Source organism: Maylandia zebra, linkage group LG20, assembly GCF_041146795.1.
Source record: "Maylandia zebra isolate NMK-2024a linkage group LG20, Mzebra_GT3a, whole genome shotgun sequence".
Lineage (NCBI taxonomy): Eukaryota > Metazoa > Chordata > Actinopteri > Cichliformes > Cichlidae > Maylandia > Maylandia zebra.
In genome coordinates this window covers 1,827,846-1,840,959 of record NC_135186.1, presented here as the reverse complement: position 1 = coordinate 1,840,959, position 13,114 = coordinate 1,827,846, and the positions used below count along the sequence as shown (strand labels likewise).

The 13,114-nt window shown below is 42.3% G+C and overlaps 1 long non-coding RNA gene across 1 annotated transcript; it reads right to left on the bottom strand.

Annotated features, from left to right (window-relative positions):
* Positions 1–6,654: 6,654 nt before the first annotated feature.
* Positions 6,655–7,301, bottom strand: LOC106675032 (uncharacterized). The gene is made up of 3 exons (XR_001341724.3): positions 7,151–7,301; positions 6,924–7,073; positions 6,655–6,842 (listed from the first exon to the last, which is right to left on the bottom strand). It is a non-coding gene; the product is annotated as an uncharacterized LOC106675032 (long non-coding RNA).
* Between the last annotated feature and the right edge of the window lie 5,813 nt (positions 7,302–13,114).

Here is a 13,114-nt window from a genome sequence, read left to right as displayed (position 1 = left end):
GCTAGGTTGGACCCACGTTTGCCTTCATGGCATAGATTCAATGAGATGCTGAAAATAATCAGAAGAGATTCTGGTCCATTTTCACATGTAGCATCACACAGTTGCTACAGATGAGAATTTTCCCTTCCACCACATCCCAAAGGTGCTGTATTAGATTAACATCTGGTGGTTGTGGAGGTCATTTGAGTACATGGAGCGCCTGCAGGATGCAGCCACCAGAAAACTACCATCAAAAAATTGCAGAACAAATACCAAAAGTCATCCAACCAGGCAGGATTTTTCAAATCTGCTGTTGTACACTTTTGGTGAGTGTGTGCAAATTGTAGCGTCAGTTTCCTGTTGATAGCTGACAGCATCCTGTTCATGGAAAAGGATACTTTTCATTTACAACATTTATTTCCTGTAGCTAATTACTTTTACATAAATATGAAATAGACAGGGTTGAAAAAGGAATGCAGTGTAGCTTTACTCATATATGTCAACAGCTTCGATGAGCATCTATGCATCTGTTAATCCCCCACAATGATTCTTGCCTTCATAAAGATTCAGATAATACAATTGAAAGCACAGCATCATTAGGCATTATCCTCAAGGACCTCACCACCCGACCAGCTTCACTCTCTGGGGCTTAGAGGAGGTGCCCCTGGGACATATCTGGATTTAACACCAAGGCAGCCGCCCCAAGAATATTACAAGCACAGGAAGCGCATGCTTGTCTCAGTCACTTTCAAATGCGGGAGGATTTATTTTTCATTTAAAATTTAAAAGATTGTCTGAGGATCTCACCAGCACAGTTTCTACATGGTTAACATCCTTCGAGGAAGGATTAAAAAAAAAAAGCAAACATATTTACAGCCATTAGTTTATGGTAAAGCTTTATTATCGTGGACTGAATCTGTTCACATTTCCATCCTTTGTGAATGACTTCATGAAATATAAACCATACATTTCAAGTAGATGTGCAGCCGGGGTGTGCAGCTCGTTTAAGTGCGCTTGTCACCAAGACTGCCAACCATGAATTAATGAATCAAGTTGAAAATGTCAAAGCAGGTCCCGGATCGCTCTGCTGTGGTTCAGCTGCAGAGCACTGTCAGCATCAGGCGGCTAACTGATGGTAAAAGGCCTTACTCACAAAACAAACCAGTCACACAAACACACACAGATGCACACACATAGTATCTGCCAAGCCATTCCATTTCTCTTGTTATAAAAAAGGTCATTCTTGTCTCTTCTCTTGCTTCAGTGGGTGGTCAAATCTCTGCACTCCAGCCCTCTATGCATAAGAGTGCTGGAACATCATTATTATGTACACATTTTTCCATCTGGTATATGTAAATGTTCTCTTTCTCCCGTAGCCAGACTGACATTGCGATTTCATTTACCTATCGGTGCAATAGCCTGCATCCTGCTCAGATCCATCATAATGCCACAGTACTTTGACTTCCTCTCGCCAGATTGCCATTAATAGACAGAGGATGTATGTATTCATTCCTGAGGTGTAAAAAGTAATCAGGTAGATGCATTAAGGGCAGAAGGGTGATAATCCTCTCCTCTTCGCACTCTCATCTTTCGTTGCCTTTCATCACCCTCTTCTCGGTGCATGCCGGGAGCAAAATTTGATTGATAAGGAAAGCATAAACAGCGTGACATGGAGAGAAGCTGAGTTCATAAAGAACATCATCGATTGTTTGGAGTGCTCGGGAGACATCAGCACATGCCAGCACAAATTTAAGTCTGCATATAACAAAGGCGATGATATCATTAAGTTCATTCCTGCAAATGTGTTATTTCATCGTACAGCTTATGTCATGATCATTAGAAATTCTGGGGTGGGGATCTTGTGACAAATAACCAGGCAATGTAATCGTTTGCCTCTCAGGCAAGTTTCTGGTCCTTTGACTGCAGCTGACATGAACCAATTCTGCTTTTGCTGGACATTTTGGTCAGAGTAGCCCTGCTTTCAACGCTTGCAGCAGATCTCAGAGTAGAAGAAGGGTTTTTGTCACCTACTGCACTCCAAACATTGGAGCTGGAGTTTGTCCCACTGTAAAATCAGTCACTGGTGAATGGGTGGAGTGACTTCAAGAGCTGTTTGTTGCAACCTGCTTGCTAAAGCAAAATGTATTTCAGGTGGCATTTCTCTCTCAGATATTAAAAAAAGGAAAAACCAAAAAAAAAAGAAGAAAAATTTATATACCAGGGCAATGAAACCAGTAAGTTTACATTTACAAGAACACCCATCCTAAATCCAAACCTAAGACATATGACTTTACAACCAACTGGATGTGTATAGAACTGCATATGTTCTACACATTATATAACGATGTTTCCCTTCAGCAAGTCTCTGTTTCTGTTTATTTGTCTCACATTCTGTGTCTTTTGTTCTGAACACAGAGCAATCAGTGGGTGGAATGAATCTCAATAGATGCCCATTATGTTAGCTTCCAACACAATATGTTAGCAACTCATGCTGGTTTCCTCCATATGTAGTGGAAAAAAGATCATCTTCTATTAAAGAAGACTTCTGTTTGTCATCTTTTTGGGAAATACTGTAACATTTAGCTTAACAAGTCAATATAAAATTGAAAAGTTGAAAAGACAAAATCCCTTTTTGACCAAACGTCTTAGAAGCATTTTCATATTTTTAGCTTTCTAAGAGATGTAGGACTATTCTGAAATAATATGAGATATTTTATTTGACTATGTTTTCGAAGATAGTCCAACAACTGAGACTATTTTAAAAGCAAATGTATTTGGTCCTTGGATAATTACGACTTTGTAGGATTTTTTTTTGTATGTCTCTGTTTGTGTGTGCACATATCTTCAGTGGGAGAGTGCATTATGTGCTGCCCATTTCTTGAAATGAACAGATGGAGGAAAGCGGCAAAGGTCAATGCATCCACATACAGCTGGTGTTCAGGGTGAAGGAAGAGTGCGGTTTTGTCACCTCTCTCGCAGCTTCATATGTAGTTGAAGTATTTCATATTATTGAATCTGTGGCCTGACATAGTCGGTGCACATAAAGTAAAAAATGCTTCCTTCCAATGTAGTATAAACGTGACCCTGAGCTGAGACTCAGAAGTGCATAACCAGGCTCTGAACAATGGGAGAGTTCAGCATGACACTGACATTTACATTGTACCAGGAGCTTCAGTCATTCATTCACCTATTTTCTCATCCATGTGGATTCACATTCATTTCAAACTCTTTTAAAAAAGTAAACAAAGTGGTTAAGCTGCGCTGTCTCTTCATGAAAATAGCATTTTCACAGAGTATGACATTTAGTTTGTTTACCTTAACAGCTAAACATATTCTCACAGGTCGGCAGAGTTCAGCTCCTTAAAGTTTAAGATGTTTCCTTGTTTTAACAGTTCCAGAAGGGAACCTGATGCATTAGTTTAAATAAATCTCTCTAATGGTGAAACAGACCTTTTTAAAAATCCTTTCAGAGCTGTGGCAGATAACCGGCATGGTAAAAGACTGGCCTAATAACGAATGAGTTATCTAAGGCCAACAGATGACTTGCAGAAACAATGCTGATGATTGAGCAAAACAACTACGCATGTGTGCGCACTTGCAACACACGTGCACTTACACACAGACACACACACACAGGCCTAAAAAGATGTGTTTGCACTCTGGGGGAAAAAGTTCTCAAAGCACATTAACATTTTATTCTTTGTGCATTTAGCGATCCCTCCGACTGTACCATGACTCACTTGAGATTAACACTAGAAGCTGTGTGTTTGTCGAGCGTGGGTCAAAGAACCATTATGTGAAACCAAAAGTGTTGAGTTTTCTTTTCTGAAGTTATCCTTAAAAACTCCAAATGATCTACAATGTACTGGATCTCTGTTTGTTTATATGTGCGCGTCCGCGGCTCTGTCCACCACCACGCCGATGTCCATTACTTTTATGAGGCTTTTGAGTTATGACCTTTAATAAGAAGGCATTATGGGAATTTTTGGCTCTTCTCCAGAATTATAAGTTCATCCTCTGAGGTTGCTCAGCAATAAAGTTGTCAGCTGAATATTGCCCACCCAGAGAGAATTGACTCCCTTTTATAAGTGTGTGCGTGTGTGTGTTTGCTCAGCCCCGTGGTTTGGTCATGACATTTACGTTGGGTATTATTGCCACGCTGAGAGCTGCTGACTGACAGACATTAATTGCACTTTTTTTTCTTTTTTTTGTGACTCACAGCTTTTGAGAGATCACTGTGCCCTGCTAATACTCAGGAGTTCCTTTGTTGATGCAGACACATTTGAACAGGCAAAATGCATGGCCCACATTCTTACCCCATATTTCCACCACCTTGCCCCTGAGACTCGCTTTCTCAGTGGGCAAGTTCCAGGTTTAACCCCCTTCATGGGAGTAAAACCACCAGTGATGGATGCTCACTATATAAAATCTGTGTGTGTGTGTGTGTGTGTGTGTGTGTGTGTGTGTGCATGGTCTCACAGATGTAGTATTTTAAGGCTAGTATGCTAGTTGTCAAGAACCGAAGTTCAACACACAAGCTGGACCCAGGAGCAGAACACACACACAGCGGTACGAGAGAGAAAATAAACTTTACTAGAAAAATTTGCATTTCCTGCGAAAATGCAGTGTGGATGCTTTAAGCTGAAGCTGTCTGCAAAAACTAGCTGAAAAAGCTGAAAAGTTGCAGAAATTGTAAAAACTTTGCAGAAGCAAAAGAAGTTTGCTAAAATGTAATAACTTAGCAGAACTGCAATATCTTAGAGGAAACATAATACTTGGCAGAAATACAATAGCATAGCAGAACTTAGCAGAAATATTGTGATTTACCAGAGACACTGTGATGAACTATGAATATTGTAATTTTAAATTAATACTATGTTTTAGCACAAATACTATAATTTGACAGAAATACTATCATTTGGCAGAAATACTATGTTTCAGCACAAATACTCTGGTTTAGCACAAATATTATAACATAGCATAAATACAATTATATAGCAGAAATGCTATATTTAGAAAGAAAAATATAATATAGTAGAAATAGTATGATTTAGCAGAAATACTGTATTTAGCACAAGTACCAAAAAGTAGCAGAAATACTATGATTTAGCAGAAATACTATGATTGAGCAGAAGTACTAAGATGTAGTAAAAGTACTTTGATTTAACAGAAATACAATTATAGAGGAGTAATACTTTAAAATGGGAGAAATATTGATACACACACACATACACAGAGCCTAAAGGGAAGAGTATTTGTGCCATGGAGTGTTAAGAATGTGAGGTCCATATTAGAAAAGCTGGTAAAATCATAACAGTTTGCAGAATTGTAATAAATGATGAATATGAATTACTGGTCTGTGACAGTGTATTAATTTGTAGGGAAAAAAACATGTTGGACAAGGTGGAATCGAACCCACGATCTTTGGCTTGCAGACCCGTGTCATTACCAACTGCGCCACTGCTCCTGGTGATTCCCTGATGTGACTAACTGTACGGGTGCAGTTTGGTGGGTGATATAAGCAAACACTTGATTATTCAACGTGGACGCAGGGATGGGCGGCTCGAGTGGTGTGAGGGACACAGCTAATTTCTTAGCCAGTCTCTCATCCATAAGATTCTGTTCCGCCCCGGAGTCTACCAGCGCGGAGCATGTAAAGGTCTGGTTATTAGTTACGAGGGTAACGGACAGTAATAATCGGGGTCTAGTAGTGCTTAACGTGCTGCCCACCCGTATCCCCGGACTTACCGGTCGTTTGGGCGGACCGGGCAGACAGCGATGCGGTGACCGGGCCTCCCACAGTACAGGCATTCTCCAGCCCGAAATCGGCATTCCCTCTCCTCCGGAGAAAGCCGAGAGCGTCCGATCTGCATGGGTTCGGGCGGGGGAGGCGACGGAGAGCGCGCACACGCAGCCGTGGGCGTGGGCGGAGAAACACTGATCCCGGGGCGCAATACGGAGCCCATAGGTTTAAGCCGCCGCTCAGCATCCCTCTCCCGCAGGCGTCTATCGATCCTACGGGCGAGGGAAGCCAATTCTTCGAAGGATTTAGTCTCTTCGTGAAAAGCTAGTTGGTCCTTCATCTGGTCGGTTAGTGACCGTAAAAAAACCCCACGGAGAGCTGAATCGGGCCAACCCACGGCGACCGCTCTGGTACGAAACTCGACTAGGTACTCCGCGATACTGCGCCACCCCTGACGGAGCCCCAGCAACTTCTGTGTGGCGTCATCTTCCGAGACCGGAGGGGAGAACGTAGCCCGGAACTCCTCCAGGAAATCATCGTAATCGCAATCACGAATGGAGTGAGATGTTAAATAGGCCTCAGCCCACGTTAAAGCACGTCCCCGTAATAAAGCTACAAAATAGGAGATTTTAGCTGCATCCGTGGGGAAGGCGTGTGGCGTGCGGCTGAAGAACAGGGAGCATTGAAAAAGGAACCCCCCACACAGGTCTAACTCCCTGTGGAAGGGCTCCAAAGGCGGAGGCGAAACGCCGTGGGGCACGGGATCGGGCGGCTTGGTTCGCAGCTGTTCCCGAGTGTCACTGAGCTCTTGGTAGCGGTCCTGGAGCGATTGAAGCTGCTGGTCGTGGCGACTGAGAATAGCGCCCTGCTTATTAATGGCGGAGCGGAGTGGATCTGCTGGGTCCATACTGGCCAGTCCGTACTGTCAAGAACCGAAGTTCAACACACAAGCTGGACCCAGGAGCAGAACACACACACAGCGGTACGAGAGAAAAAATAAACTTTATTATAACTGAGAGTGTCCCGGGAGAGTAGAAGGGAGAAAACGCACGGAACCAGAGAAACCGAGGGACCGGGAGAAGAATCGCGCAGGAAACGCCGAGAGCGGGACCGTGGGAGGCTGAAACAGAAAAAGAAAAAAGGATTATTGGGGTGCGGGTAAACCGGCAGCATACGAGGGGAGGTAGTGTACGCGTCTTACGATGATAGCGGGGCCAAGGGAACCGGAGGGAGGGGTGAGGGTCCGTGGGGAGAAGCTCCAGAAAGGGCGAGGCGGCTGGGGTTGATCGTGATCCAAATTCTGGACAGGCAGGTGGACAGGCTGGTGACTCAAAACACGCCGAGCAGTGATCTGGGTATACAAGGCAGAGTTAGTACTAGTTCACACGGATAGGATTGCCTAAGGACTTTCCCGTAGGTGTGCGTTACCGCTGAAGGACGATTACGGACTGGCGTGGAGCAGCAGGCTGGGCAGGATTAAATGGTCCACCTGGTGATCGCCTGGGATGGGATGCAGGTGTGGAGTCAGCGGCCACGCCCACGGGAGTGGGCATCCCATCAGCACCTCAGACGCCGGGCCGCGGACCATGACACTAGTATAGATACATTTAGTGCTGACTTTTAGTAATTATTCCAAGCGTTTATCAGGCTTCCCCTCTCTCTCTGCAAAATTTGGTTAGTACAAAAAGCCATTTCAGTTTCAGTTTTGGGGGGGGGGGATGGGGGGTGTAATCCAAACTGAAATAAAAAAAGGAGGAATGATCACGTTAGGTTTTGCACTTTCACACAGGTTTGCACACAGCTACTGAACAGCTGACTAGTGTTATGGTCTGTCTGCCTGACTCTTCGCTAAATGCAGATTACCAACGAAAAATGATGAGACGGGCAAAGCGAGGCAGAAGTCTTTCTCATCTTCCCCTGAGAAGCAGTATACCCCACCAGATGTCTTGGGAAATGCTAGAAGTTGGAGGCACTTGAGGCGCTTGACTGCAGTTCTTTAGCTAAGCTGAGATCTAGCTGAATTCCCTGTTGATCAGCAAAAAACAGCAGGCAGCTCGTAATAGCCACTCGCTGTCACATCACTTGCACAGAGTATAATTCAGTAGAGTCCACCACAGCTTGCTCAGAATCAGCGAGACATTATTAATGGGCCATCAGCCTTCTAACACGTAATAACGTTGACATGAAGATGGACTTTGACTAAGATTTTCCCTGACAGCATGTCTAAATATGTGAGAAATATGGAAAGATGAGGGAGGCTTTTTCACTAAAAGAAAAGGTAGAAGGTAGGCTGACTTTTAGAGGAGCTCACAGGCTTTGCTTCCCAGAGTGTGCAATTTGATGCATCACGGAGAGGATGAAATATCATTATCTGTATGACTGGCTCTTAGCCACTTTAAAGTAGTGGATTCACAGCACTTAAATAAACATGCATATGCCATTTTTATCAAAAATATTCAGAGCACCACTCGTAACTCAGTTCTTGCATGACAGAAGCTGCTCATGATGCTGAAGTCTGAAACTTTTAACCTGCATTTAATACTCTGTAGTTGATGATGGATAACACGCAGAACTCCAGTGTGGCTCTAACCATATTTTTTACAATACGTGAGCAATGTGACAGCTGGAAGACAACAGTGAAATCAGATTACCATGATACACAATCTGTGTCGTGTGCCTACGCTGTTTTTTTGTTATTAATTAGAAGATAACCGAAGCAAAAACAAACCTGTATTGTCACAACTGCATCGTCATCAGACTAATATTTGTCCAGTTGTAGTAAATTTTAATCGTACAGACAGGTGCAAATTTTAGGACAAAGCATTAACAGCTTGTGGGGGTTGTCAGTTGTACTGTGGGAAGCGCTTTGCTTGTAGGAATTTTGCCTGTTTAGCACCTTAGAAGGAAAGTCACTGTAAATCAGTGATCACCTTTATCCTGTCATACAGCATTTCTATCCTAATAGGAGTGGTCTCTGGTTGTCAGTGGACCTATTGACGGCTGATGAAGGGCCAATGAAAGCATTGATGATCTTAAAAATTTTGTGAATCATACGCTATGGCCTCTATGGCCACTGGATCTCGTCCCACTTGAACACTTATCATCAAAACACCTCTTCTTCTTCTTCTTCTTGTAGCTGTTCCCTTTAGGAGTAGCCACAATAGATCATCAACCTTCATCTCATCCTATCTCCAGCATCCTCCTCTGTCACACCAACCCTCTGCATGTCCACTTTCACAACATTCAGGAAACTTCCCTGTGGTCTTCTTCTTTTCCTCCTTTTCGTCTCCATATTCAGCATCCTCTGTCCGGTATATCCACTATCCCTCCTCAGCACATATTCCAACCATGTCAGCCTTGTCTCTATAACTTTGTCACAAATCACCTCAGACACCCTCACTATGCCCAAACTTGAATCTTTACTGTTAGACCTGTCTTTTTCTCATTCATTCATGCACACCAAATGAGGAAAAAACTTTTGTTTCATCCCTCTGGGAACCTTCAAGCTGTCTTCTCGCACACTCAATGACTACTAGTCAGGTGGCAGTACAGTAAAACTTGAAAAACAGAAAACATAACAATTTTTGCCTTCGAACAAAGGTTGGGCCTTATTGCTGAAGCTATTATATTTCAAAAGGCGCAGCTGGTTTTGGTTTCCAGTTTGTGTTGCAGTTCTTGCCTTTGCAGACTAGTCGGTGCTATCCACGAAGGATGAGCCCAGCAATCTAATGGCAACCACAAGAATTGAGGTTTGCAATGCAACACGCTCCTTGCAATCAATTTTACACGATATCCTTCAGCAACCTCCAGGAACCATTTGTTAACCTGTTAAGGAAAACTAATTTTTACCAGTTTGTAGCTGCTGTGTGAATGGAGCTTTAGCAATCAGTTTCAGATCAACCGCCTCAAGCAACCAGTTGCCAACTGGTCTGGGAATACACATTTTCTCCTCACAATTGATGGTTGTCAGATGGTTGCTAACCGGTCTCTAATCTTGCTTGACTGTGGCCTTGATTTATCATCTTTCTGGATTCATTATAGTTAACTTTTTTAGATTATTTGTCTGTGGTTGCTTTATTATTCAAATGCATACCTGTTCTTTCTTTCTTTCTTTCTTTTTTTAGTTCAAAATACAAATTTAGTCATTCATCACAGTATAAGTTTTTACTGGCCTTACAGAAAACTAGCTTGTCATTTTTAACACAAATACTATCCTTACAGTGCTCAGCATAAATGAGTACACCCCACTACATGTCAGAAAACCTTTAGTTTCCTTTCAGAATCAACATTTTCTATGAGATACTTTACTACAAAATACTCCCACAAATGTGGGCCATTGATTGCAAACAAGATTTGTTAATTTGCAGAAAAAAAGTGATTTTCCTAACAAATTCATTCAAGCCCATGTCGCAAAAATGAGTACACCCTAATTATGGTCTTAGGAGAAAAGCCATACTTAAGACTACAAAATTTGAATTAACAGGCATTCAACCAGAGGTGAGTCTAATGATTCATTTAAGAGGTGGCCAGCAGGCTTAACAAAGAAAAGCCCTTCCCATTTCATGCTGCCAGCAAGGGCTCCATGTGGAAGAGAAATGTGACAAAATCTGAGAAAGGACACCATTTTGTTACACAAAAAAGGTGAGGATTACAAGAAGCTTAGCAAAGCTTTACATATCAGTCAAAATACTGTAAAATGTAAGTGCAACCATCTTACAGAGACGTCCAGGCTGTGAAGTTAAGATCTCGACAGGAGCGTCTTCTGATGAGAAGGGTTGAAGAAAATTGCCATGCAAGTTCACTGCAGTTAGCTAAAGCAGTAGAAAGCCAAACTGGAGTGACCGTTTCCCGTGACACCATATGGCGCACACTGCAGAGGAATGGCATGCGTGGGTATCGTCCACGAAGGAAGCCGTTCCTGAAGCCCGTGCACAAAAAAGCACATCTAGAATTTGCTAGGGCCCATGCTGAAAAAGATGAAGACTACTGGGACTCTATACTCTGGAGTGATGAGACGAAGATCACTGTTTTTGGAATTAATGGTTTCAAAACTGTATGGCGTTGTAAAGGTGAGGATTTCAACGAGAAACGCATGGTGCCTACAGTGAAACGTGGTGGTGGCAGTTAGTGATGTGCGATACCACTGATTTCCTTTCCGATCCGATACCAAGTAAAATTCAGGGTGGTATCGATCTGATACTGATACTCTGTACAAAAACTTCATGTTTCATTGTATTTCATAATACAATATATAATTGTATTATGTAATTGTAATGATAATATAATAATATAGCTTCATAATGATTACAGGACATCAGACTACTTGTTCTTATTGCTTAATAATGCAGAGTTCATCATATAGAAATAAAAAACCTGAAGTTGTGCGCTATGTGAACACGTTGCCTGCCTGCAGCACTAAAGGACTCCATTAGAGACGTCTGTCTCGCCCTAGCAGCGCCTGTCCCTCTCCTCCTCTTCAGTTTGCCTCAACATAAGCTCATCATATTCTGTGATATGATTTACTCTGAGGTGTTTGATGAGGTTAGTGCTGTTGCCACAACACCTCACTGTCTTGACACATGTATCGCAAACCGCGTCTTGGCTGTTTGTTGGAGGTAAAATGCGTCCACACATTTGCGCTCAGCCATTGTTGTGAGTGCGTACACCAGGGGCTGCCGCACTTTTATACAGCCATATATCGCATATAACTATGAAAGGCGTAAGAGGAAGTAGTTCCTTCCAATTTAGACGATCCGAATGATGTAGTTTCTATCCACTGTTTTCCTGTTAATGAAAAACTACAAATTTACCCCAAAGTACTAAAATATTGATATTTTAATATGAGAATCAATTCTAGAACATAAATTACTGGTATCGGAAGAATCGATATTTCAATTTCGATCCGCACACCACTAGTGGCAGTGTCCATATGTGGGGCTGCAAGAGTGCTGCTGGTGTTGGGGAGCTGCATTTCATTGATGGTATCATGAACTCAACAATGTACTGCTCTATACTGAAGGAGAAGATGCTGCCATCACTCCGTGCACTTGGTCGGCGTGCAATTTTTCCAATACGACAATGATCCAAAACACACATCTAAAGCTACTGCTGCATTCCTGAAGAAGAACAGGGTGAAGGGGATTGAACGGCCAAGTATGTCTCTTGATATGAACCCAATCGAACACCTGTGGGCAATTCTGAAGCGACGAGTTGAGCATCACTCTGCATCCAGCATCCAGGCTCTAAAAGAGGTTGTTCTTGAAGAATGGAAAACGATAGATGTTGCAATATGTTGCCAACGTGTGCATTCCATGCCTAGAAGACTTGGTGCTGTCCTTGAAAATCATGGTGGTGATACAAAATACTAGATGCAGTAGTTTTTGTTGCAGGGTGTATTCATTTTTGCTTCAATCATTTTGAGTAAAACTGAAATTTTGTGATCCAAGTTATATTATTAACTTTATTTTCATGTTATGCAGTTAAACAAGTGTTCGATAAAACTTAGCCTGGTGACAATTTTGGAAATTGTTGTTTTGTTCGTTGAGCTACTGATTAAATTCATACTTTTTAAAGGGGGTGTACTCATTTATGCTGAGCACTGTATTTCTCTCCTGTGCTTAGTTCAGATTAATATATGGGTAGGTGAAGATCTTCTCACACAGAGTGGAGAACATGTTGAGGAACATGTACACATGGTAATCAACTAGATAAGCCAGTACAATTGTAAAAGGACAACCAACCTCCTTAGAATTTATCACATTACATGTAAAATCAATGGGTCTTCATTACTTACTGTAGTTAAATAACACAAATATGGAGTATTACCTACCACAAAACACCCTCCCCCTTCTGTCAATTGCTAGTTAAATAAATATATGCTTATACACACCCCCTTTAAACCAGTGTGCTCAGGTAGAACAAAAACAAAACAAAACTGGAGGTAACTTTACTCTCATCACTCCCTGACAAAATCTTTTCAGAGAAGATGATGTGCAGAGACACACAGCCAGCCTTCAAAACAGATCCCGCTGTGCACACTTGATTTTTCCTGCATACCCACTAAATGTATAAAAGTAAGAAAATCCTCAGTGAGATTTCAAAGCAGGCAAAAAGTGAGTAAAATCCACTTTCATATCTGTGCGCATTATGATGGCGCTTGAGCTAACGAGACAATCTTCATTCTTTCTCAGTTGAAAAACACCCAGAAAAGGTCTTTTTCCAAAGCACTTGCAATTCTTGATACTCACCAAAGCATTTGTTCTTGCACCACTATTCTTTTCTTTTACCCCTTTGTGTGAGTGGAAAGCTGAGTGTGAAAAGCCTGGTTAACCTTACTCTGGGCCTTCGGGGATACTAGAGTGTTGTGTGCTACATGTCAGAGGCTTAATGATG